Below are 11,004 nucleotides of genomic sequence, written 5' to 3' on the forward strand. Positions count from 1 at the left end.
GTTTGAGGTGCTTATTAGACATCCAAGGACAGATGTCAAGAACTCACTAGGATACATGCATCTGGAATTCAGGAGGGAGGGCCAGTCTGGAAATAGAAATATGAAAGTCATCCACACAGGATGGTATGTAGAGCCAAAGGACAAAATCAGGACAGCTAAGGACAGCTAAGGATGAGTAGAAAGAAGTCATCCACAAACTAAGCCCTAAATCCCTCTGTTGAGAATTCAGGAAGAGGAGAAGCCATCAAAAAAGGCTGAGAAAGAAAAGCTGGTGAGCTAAGAGGACAACCGAGTGTGTAGAGTCCTGGAAACCAGGTAGAGTCTCAAGACACAGGGAATGAGCCATCGTGTGTGACTCTGTCAAGTCAGATGGTGAAAGTGCCCAATGAACTGGGTCATGTGAAGAGCATCGGGGGTCGTGACAAGGGCCATTTTAGGGGTGTGGTGAAGAGTAAAGCCTTAACTGGAGGGTTCAAGAGAGAGTGGAAGAAACATAAAGAGTAAAGTGCAACAGAGAAATGGGTAGAAACTGGAGGAACTCTTTGGGCCAAAGAAGGAAGTAGTGCCTTTTGATTTTTTTAATTTAATTTTCAAATTATATACGTTGTGGAAACTGAGACACTAAGAGGAAAAGTCGCTGGTCTGGGATCATGGAGCTGACAAGGGATCACACCAGGCTTCCACCACAGGTAACCCGACTGCCGAGACAGCAGGCCCAACCACCAAACCCCGAGCAGCATGTATCCATGCGTGTGTGAGAACCAAAGGGGATAAGAACTCATTCTCTGGCACTTCCTCGGCACGTGCATGGGAGAGGGAGGGGGAAGATGACAGAGAGAAAGATCAAGAATGTATAATAAGAAGGCTCAAGCTGCTGTCATGACCGTGTATGCGAGTGCACACAAAGAAAGGAGTAATGAGCAGGCTGACCCTGAGCACCATCAGTGTGTGCTTTGGGAAGTTGTAATAACAGGGCTAATTTTACTTTCATTTAAGCCATGCGTGGGGTGGGAGGGGGGCAGCACTAGAAGGTTCACAGTCCTGCAGTGCTGGATGCAATGGGAGAACACACACACCACATGTGCACATGTGAAAGAGGTGTGCCAGATCGAAGAGGCAAATGGGAGGGGCCACGGGAAAGCACACACTGCGACAGACGCACATGAAAGAGAGAGCGCGTCAGCAGGCTCACTCACCTTCAGTGAGTGTGTGGGTCTGGGAAAGCATGTTAAAAAAAAAAACAATCTCCGGACGCCTGCATGGCTCAGTCAGTTGAACATCGACTCTTGACTTCAGCTCAGGTCATGATCTCAGGGTCGTGGGATCAAGCCCCGCATCGGGCTCCAGTGCTCACTGTGGAGTCCGCTTGTCCCTCTCCCTCCGCTCCTCCCCCTCTCACACTCTCCCCTTTCTCTAAATAAAAAAAAAATAAAAAATAAAAAAACTTTATAAAAAGAAAAAGAAAACAAGCTCATAATCCTGCATGCTCAAGGTGGAAAAGATGGGACAGCTCAAGAGGCTTGCACTCTTGCATAGACAGTGGGGGGAATGAGGGGGGGTAAGTGGGGAACAGAGGCAGAAATGGAGCAGGTCTAGGAATACTTACTGATGAATCCTATAAAAATGTTAAAATATCATAAATATTCACACTATCTTCATTTGAACACTGTTCCAAAACCTTTGAAACAACTAAAAGACAAAGGGCTTTTAATGTACAGACTAAGCAAGCAAACTTACTAACTGTAGGATAATTCTCATATTCTTTTCCTTAGATGTCAGTTGGCTTGACAACACTAATTACAGCATATAGAGCCAAATGGGTATTCACCTTGACACTTTCTCTTTAGGCTTCAATCTTGTTGGCCAACAAATTATAGCTTAGAAGTTGCCCGCCATCCTTGAAGGATAAACTCCTCCAGTTTCTGATCTTATTTTTTTTTTGCCCTAAGAGGGGCAAATATTTTTTTATTCCTTCAAACACCCCACCATACAAGGCAAACACTAACAATCAGAAGGATTCTTCTCCCTCACTGTGTGTGTGTGTGTGTGTGTGTGCACGTGTTTGTGTACACATCTGAATAAATATGCACCTGTGGGTCTGAACCAACTTTTTTAAAGCCCACTATCCTACAAAGCATGCTTTAGGAAGGAAACTGAGAAGGCATGCTGGGTTTAAGAGACAGGGCACAGCTCAGAAAGATGACACGTCAGTAAAGGTTGTGTGTGGGAGGGGACCTGAGAGAGCTCACACCCCAGCATGTGAGCCTTGTGAGACCAAACAGGTCAGGAGTCTCCTGCTCCTCACAGACAGAGAATGTGCACAGACCCAGGTATGAGAAGGCCAAGGGTAATAAGGAGGCGCCTCCTCTTACATACCTGCGTGCATCATCTGTGTGTGTGTGTGTTGGGGTGGGGAGGGTATCACTGTGGTAAAGCTCACTCTTGTTCACCATGCCCATAAGAAAGGCAGGGGCGCCTGGGTGGCTCAGTCATTAGGCGTCTGCCTTCAGCTCAGGTCATGATGCCAGCGTCCTGGGAAGGAGCTCCGCATCAGGCTCCCTGCTCCGCGGGAAGCCTGTTTCTCCCTCTCCCACTCCCCCTGCTCCTGTTCCCTCTCTCGCTGTGTCTCTCTGTGTCAAATAAATAAATAAAATCTTAAAAAAAAAAAAAAAGGCATTAAGAAATCTCCATCCTGCATGCTGGGGGCAGGCTCACTCTCCTGCAAACTCTACTAGTGGGAGTAGGATGTGGAACTCACCTCCAGTCAAAGCATATGAAAGGGTGATGGGGTGAAAAGGTTCTTCTCTGTGGCACTCTTTGCGTGAGAGAGACACACAGACAGAGACAGAGAGAGATAGACGGGGGGGGGGTAGGGAGGGGGAGAGAGAGAGAGAGAGAGAGAGAGAGAGAGAGAGAGAGAGGAGTCACAGAAAGGCTCATTTACCTGCAAACCTTTAGTGTGGGAGGGGGGACTGAGAAAACTCACACTCTGACACATAGAAGGCCTGTGAGGAAGCAAGCAGGTCAGAATGTGGGTGTGCTTGTAGGTCTGAGGAGAGAAGGCTTGTCTATCTGCACCTTTTTCATGCGGCTGCTTGTGAGAAGGTTCACTTGGCAGCTTGCTCTATGCAGGGTTATGCGGGTGCCCACTCACTGGCAGGAGCAGCGGGGGTGGTGGGAGAGTAAGGGTGACCCCAACTGTTCATTTTCTCCCTGTCAGGGGCCAGGAAGGAGCTGCTAAAGGATGCTTAATCCCAAACTTTACCCTGTGCTCAGCAACCTGGAAGTAAGGGGCGGGGGAGGAAGAGAGAGAGAGGGAGGGAGGGAGTGAACAAGAACTAAGAAGACAACACAGAGGTGGAATCTGCCATAAAAAATGTTCATTATTACAATTCTGAAGTAAAGGAGAAGGTGTCAAAATGGACTGAAGACCAAGACATCTGTGTGTATGTGTTCAGGAGGTGAGTGAGGAGGTACTGAGGTAAGGTGTGAAGATACAGACTATACAACAGGGACATGACATGTGGGAGGCAAGACAATAAACTTGTGCCTTTGATTCCTCTAGCAGAAACACGGGGGATCAGCAGGATAAGCTAGATAATGAGCTCCTAAAAAGAAAAAAAAAAAATCACAAGGTAATGGTACATTTAGTGGCATCCAGAGTGAAGAAAAACTAAAAAGGAGACACACGTTCGGGGCATCATATGTATAACGTGACCGCTGTCCTCAGGGAGCCTGAAGTGTCTGCACCAAGGAAGAGTCCTATGAAATGGTCTCTAAGCTCCATCCCACTCTGAGACTTAGGGGATGCCATGAAGAGAGATCTAAGCCAGATAAAATGAAAAGCTGAATCGGTGACACAAGGTGGTAGATGCAAAATGTAGGAATTTAAAGAAGAGAGACACCGCTGCAGACCAGATGGGTTATAGAGGAGAATGAACAAAGAGGATGGAAGAGATGCCAATGGGCCAAGAGAAGAGGCAGTGGAGGAGGGAGTATTCCAGAAGATAGGGAGGAGAATACTCAAAGGCGCTACCTAAGAGGCCACAAATAAACCAGTTGGGCTGGAGTGGAGAGTTCTGCCAGGAAGATGAGGGTGAAGAAGGTCAGTGCCATCCTGTGGTCCTTAAATGGCACAAGCATAAAAATCAGTTGGACTTTCGGGGTGCTGAGCAACCACCAGGGAGGGAATTTTAGGTGGCTCACTGACGTTTCTCATAATGTGTCTACTTGAACGTGAGGAGGACTGACCTAAAACAAACCCAACTCACGTTTGTATGGAGTGTAGTACTTGAGATAGAGATTTAGTTTTTTAAATTAGCTGATTCAAAATAAGACAGCAAGTCCCGATGGACATGAAGATTGTGAGGACAAGTGACCAGCAGGGCCACGAAACCAGGGACAGGCAATGGGCAGTTACCAAAGTGGGTGAAGCTGGAGAACAAAAACGCTTCTTCTCAAAGTTTAGTCCAGCAGCAAGTGGAAATGTGGACTGGCACTAGAGAGACCAATCTAAGGCGCGGCCCTCGCAACCCACACATGAGAGAGTCCAGGAGGGCTGGAGCCAGGCTGAGTGGATGGGAGAACAGAAAGGAGGGGATGGGGGAGGGGTTGCGCAGGGATTCAGTAGATTTCAAGAGCACGAATTGGCAACACATTGTATGAGGTGTTTTATGAAGATGAATCTTGGGACAGCGTTCAGAACAAGGCTTGAATGAGGGGCCAGCTGGGCCAACAGAAATGAGATGAGCATGAAGGACCCTTTAAACAATCTACGAAACCTGGACAATTAAGCAGGGGCATGATTCCATCAGAAAATGCCAAGGATTCCAGCATTAACACACAAATAATGGCTTGGGGCTAAGAAGTAGGTGTTTGGGGTCTTAGCATCCTTCCCTGAAATGGTCACATCCTTCCCTGAAATGGAAGCGGAATGCTGGTGCACTGCAGGTACCTGAAGCATTTAAGATACTTTTGCTACTCCGAATTCTGAACAAGCTACCTATCCTGTGCTGGTGTTCCCAACATGAAGCACTAATTTTTCCCTCATTTCCCAACCCTTGGAGCTCTAAAGCCAAGCTATATAACACATGATAAAACCGGCAGTTGAGTGGATTTTATTTTATTGCTCCAGGGAAATTTAAACAAAAAAACACAACAACTTGGAAGGACTTTACTCATGAACTCAAGTCCCCTCTAAAAATAGACACAGTTACACCATTCATTTGGTACATAAACTTATTACGTCTTACAACTTGGAGAACGGGCAGAATGAATAGATTCATTCTCTCTTTATTTATGCTTTTCTTAGGAGCTGTCAAGCCTTTGCACTCTACATTTCCTCCAAGAACCCCCTCTAAGAATGTCTCTCTGAGTGTCTCACACAGCATTTACACGTTTCCCACCCCGCATTCGTGGATTTGCGTTGTGCCTTATCTCTCCCAAAGGGAAGAGACTAACTTTGACATCATTGGGAGGCCTCAGACGTAGGGTAGAAGCTCCGTAACTATCTGTGAAATAAATCTGCTTGCTTTTAGGCTAAGTATAGCCACTCCCATTCTGTTTGAAGTCCTGCCATTTCAAGGGCCCCAAACTGTCTTATCAGCAGCTATTCAGATTACTTCCCCTGCCATTATTGTGCAAGAAGATATGGATAAAACGATTTACTAATTCAGGAAGATTTCAGGGTGTGTCAGGTTTTAGGACACACACTCCATCCTTCAGTCACGGTTCTGCCTCCCCACCCACCCAAGGCGTGGTGAGTACTACCAAGACAAATACTACCTACACCTCACTCTAATTCTAAATTGTAAGCTTATGAATGAGCTTGGTCTGAATTTAGGTCCAAGAGACAAGATATATTGGGTTGAAGGCTCATCTTCATTCTCTCGATGGGCTAGAGAAGAAAGAAACATATTGAACAATCTGGTGAGTTGGATCACTGACTTGAGTCTTCGAGAAAGTAGCTGGCTGACACCACTGCATCTTAGCTGCTTCATACTCACAGGGCAGGAACAAACATTTGTTTTGGGGAGAAAAAAGGCTGCTGGAACTTTGTGGAAGAATTCACCCAATCGTGTTTAACTTTCGTGACCTACTGTATATATTTGAAGAGAACATGCATAAGCCTCTGTCTTGCACTGTCCCTAGGGTTTATGCAGCAGACTGGAGCCCTGGGTAAGATTCTTCTAGGGATAGCTACCTTCTTGGAATGGAACACAGGACTGAATAGGGGTGTGTATCAAATTCTGCACTATTATAGGTTGCGTTATAGTGACATTTTAACTTTACATGGCAAAAGGGGTGTAATATACACAAGATCGAACACAGCTGAAGGGATTTTCTTTTAACTTCCTCCTCTCCTCAATTTTTTCTTTGAGCATCTGACATAAGGTGACCCCCTAACTCCTGAAATGCCTTTGTCTTTATTTATATTATACTCTACAGTAGTCTCACTCTCCTGCTACCTCTGTGATCTTTCCTTCTTTTCAATCTTTGCTGCCACCTCTTCCACATTCAAGGTTCCTACTGTGCGTGTCTCCCACCTCCCCAGCCCCCCCCAGCAAGAATACATCTTCAGCTTGCTAATCATCTCTCTCTGAATTCTACTATGGGTTTCAGACATCTTTATTCGCTAGGTATCCATTCCTGCTCTCCCATTAAGACACAGGATATTTCAAACCATTTGTCACAACATAAAAAGGTTGGTACCTAAAAAAACATTACCTAAAGCTAAACCCATTACCTCTCTAGAAAGCAAATATCCAACTCCCCAGATTGCTTGCAGTCACCATTGCTATTTTGAGTTTACCAGCTTAGAACGTTAATTACCTTTTGCTCCCTCCTACTGTAATCCCTGTATTTAATTTGTTACCGAGTCTGAACTTTCTGGTTTGCAACAGACCATATTTGTTCCCTTAGTTTCTATCCCCACCTTTCCCTTTGGAGGCTGGCCCTGACTGTTTTATACCTTTTGTTATCTGTTATTCCTCCCCAAGACTGGTCCCTTCTGTTGGCCACACTCAATCTGCTTCCCAGACTCTCCACAGTCCTCTTGCCCATCAAGCCAATTTCCTCCTGGTCAGCCCCCCACTCTCCCCAACCAGACTTGTGTTACTCGGCCAGACTGGATTGTCACCCTCCCTTTCTACGTGGCCAAATGCTGTCTTTCTTTTTTTAAGATTTTTTTAATCTATCTGACAGACAGAGAGCCAGAGATCACAAGCAGGGGGAGCGGCAGAGGGAGAGGGAGAAGCAGGCTCCCCCCGCTGAGCAGGGATCCCGATGCAGGGCTTGATCCCAGGACCGTGGGATCATGACCTGAGCCGAAAGCAGATGCTTAACTGACTGAGCCACCCGGGTGCAACATGTTGACTGTCTGTAAAGGCCCTGGGATACGTGGGTGGCGCAGTCGGTTAAGCACCCAACTCTTGGTTTCGGTTCAGGTCATGATCTCAGGGTTCTGGGATCGAGCTCCACATCTGGCTTCATGCTCAGTGCAGAGTCTGCTTGAGCTTCTATGTCTCCCTCTCCCTCTGCCCTTCCCACTCATGTGCACACGTTCTCTCTCTCTCTCTCAAAAAAAAATTTTTTTTTTATAAAAAAGGCCCAGCTCAAGTTTTACTTCTTTCATGATACTCTGCTTTTTCTAAATTCCCACTGGACAACGGTACTCGCTTCTTGAGTATATTCTCATTCTCTCCACTCCTCGTTGTTTCTTGACTAATAGGCATGAACGAAGCTGGGTTTGGGACATTTTTCTCTGATATCCTCATCCGCGGTACCAGATGCATAATGGGTGTTCAAGAAATGCTTTTTGATTTTACAATGATTAAGGTTCAAACTATATTACTTCATTTGAAAACCTCTGCTCTTATTCCTCTTCTCAGTGATCAAATATTGAATTCAGAAGAGCTCATGAGAGTCGTGACACTCTGGTTCGCCTCCCTACTCTTCTCTCCCCTTTTGAAATTTAACACATGAAAAACACGCAGCATATGATACTTAAAGTTCTGCAATTTGAGAACTTCAGTAACAAAGGACCACAAAATCCAGCTAGATACTTCCCTTAAATGTGAAAAACTGTTTTTCCCCACAGCATTCAGGTTAAACAAAGCCCTTAAATTAAAAGGCAAGGATAACCGGAAACCCTTCCTCTTCAGGTCCCTGGGGAAATGCTGCTCTGAGGCTGACCTTGGTGGTGGAGAAGGTGGGTGTGGGGAGGAAACCTTAAATGCCTAGAATCGAGGGCTCAAGCCAAGGGAGGACGAGACCCAAATCCACTGGGGCGCAGCACATCTTTCTCTAATGCCAGAAGTTGAACGGGTGGGGGGGTGGGGAAGGATCTCACTTCTGAACTTGTCTTGCTCTATTCTTAAATCTGTTTAAGCTATTGTTCTGCTCATCCTATCGCCCACCAGCCACCAAGTAACAAGGCCTTCCTAGTTAGCTCAAGGAAACAACAACACACCAAGTCACGGGCCCTACTGTGCTCTGCCGAAGAGTAACTGCAATACTGAGGTTTTTGTGGGCCAGCAGAACTTAATTAACTACATTGTAAACCAAGGAAAAATTATAGCTCCACATATATGCAAATCTTTATAATTTCAATACATCCCTGAATTAATCATAAGGGCAAGGAAACTACTTGCATTAAAAACCATCTAAAAACGTTGTTGGCTTGCCACAAGGTTAATATATCATTGAGTAAAGAAATTATTGCTAGGAAAAAAAAAGGAAGAAAACAACGTATGGAATACGCATCATATCATCCTAGCAAAGTGTTAGTTCTTTTGCAAAAGACTTTTGTGGTGCGGCCATTTTTCTCCTTGATGCAAACCACAATACTTAAGTACTTCTTCTCTTTCTTTTTTATTCCCAAACCGAGGTCTTGGAGATTCTTGAGGTAGCTGGAGAGTCACTGGGTATTTTAGTCTGGGTACTGACTAAACATGCGCACCCTACAAACCACATTGGACCTTGAAGAAGAAAACAGGCCTTCAAGCACAGGTACTTAATGAGGTTGTGTCTAATCCTACGGTAAGACGCATAAAATAGTATGTCAGAATTCTGAGACGTTGAAAGCCCAAAGAAAGTGGTAGTAGTGGGAAAATGGGGATATGGAAACCTTTTTGTAATTTTTCCAAGCTGAAATTCAGAAGGAAAAAAAAAAAAAAAAAAAACAAGAAAAACAAGGGGGGGCGGAAGAGGCCAACCCCAAGACCCTTTTGCAGATTCTATGGCACGAGCCAAGAAGATGTAGCCAGCCAGCTCATAAATTTGCCACTAACCACAACTAAATATAATTCAAAACACCTGGAAAGCTTTTTGAATAAAATGAACCGAAACACCCTATAGAGTCAGGCAGTTGTCAGAATTTGTGCTGCCAGACAGATGGCGTCAATCCTCTCAGGACAATGAGACAAGTCAAAGGCTTAATTCATTCCACTGAGCAGCACCTCTGCACATGGATTCCAGTTTACACTTCATAACGTACACTGCTGCTAACGCCATATGTTTAAGAAACCGTCACTGGGGTTGTGAAAGAAAGGAAAGACAGTTCCCAAATTCTCACCGCCCTTGGTTACAAGAGTGTGTTCCCTCGGTGATAAATCACGGAGCTGTAACTTCGGATTGCACGCTATTCTGTACATGTGTTATATCTTAATAGAAAAGTTTAAAGGCTTCCCGGCACCCTTCGGCTAAACTACTGGCACCATCAAATGCTGCAGCAGAAATACTTAAGAGAGTACAGCATTCCAGTCAGTCGTCTGGAGTAAACTAACCAGTCGGGATGGAAACGTTAACTGCATGTGGACTACTGGCTCATGGGCGCTAAGAACCAACAGTGCATCTAAATGTCTAAGGGAGAAATGATTCGTTGATTTAGGGGTGCGCAGACTGGGCCACTCAACCTGAAACAGGCTAATTCAGCAATTTCCAAATGTTGGACAACTGTAATACTCTCTCGGTTTAAAGTTTACTCTAACCTTTAAAGGGAAAAAGCACTGCATGGTGTGTGTATGTGTAACAGAAATTAGTAGAAACTGGGCCAATAGGAATCCATTTTTGAAGTTTCAAAACATTCTTAACACGTGACACGCCATGGAATCATAAAATCAGAGCCGAGAATAACTGATCTGAATCAGCAGAAAATGCCTATGGGAAGCAGGACACCCAACCAAAACCTGCGGCCATGGTTACAACCCTATACAGCAGCTAAAAGATTGTATAATGGGGCAAAAGTGGAAAGTGAGTACTCTCTATGTCCCCAGACTATAATCAGTTTAACATACTTTTTAAATACATGTTTTAATCAAGTGCCTCCTATGTATTATGGAAGATTCATTTGAGAGTAGAAAAATGTCATATTTATTTGGAAAGAAGATTCACTTATTCCTTTAACAAATATGTATTGAGGGACTTCCATGGCTAGGTGCCAGGATACAATATTTTTCTTGGAGGACACACTTTAGGCTCTTTAGGACTTTAGGCTACTTGGGAAGGCAGGGGGTGGGCGGTACTAATAGAGATGCAACAATCACAGAAAAATAAAATGTGATGTGTATCAGGTGCTAAGCAGTGCGCTATTAACTGCAGCAATTGAAGGAAGGGGTATATTCGGTATAGATTAGTGTAACTGCAAGGGCGGGGGTGGGAGGGGGCACAGTCTGGGCCTTCTAGCATGGGCAGGTAAGATTGCTGAAAGATAGGGCATTCCAAGCTAGGGCAGGTACAGTCTAGGCAAAGGGCAAGGTGATATGAAACAGCAGGAGGTAGACGAGTGCCACTCAAAGTGTGATTCAAGGCCTAGGGCCAGCCCCCAATTTTTTATTACCAGTGTTCACCAAGACAGGTCCAGAAATTAATAGGCATCTAGAAACTTTTACTGCAGTTTGACAGAGTAATTTTATGTTTTGTGAATCTAATTAATAAATATGAAGCTGACATTTTATACGTCTTTATCATTTCATTCTCCTAATGGTTTTTACTGTATTATACAAA

Source organism: Leptonychotes weddellii, chromosome X (assembly GCF_054177405.1).
Source record: "Leptonychotes weddellii isolate Sample4059 chromosome X, ASM5417740v2, whole genome shotgun sequence".
Classification (NCBI taxonomy): Eukaryota; Metazoa; Chordata; class Mammalia; order Carnivora; family Phocidae; genus Leptonychotes; species Leptonychotes weddellii.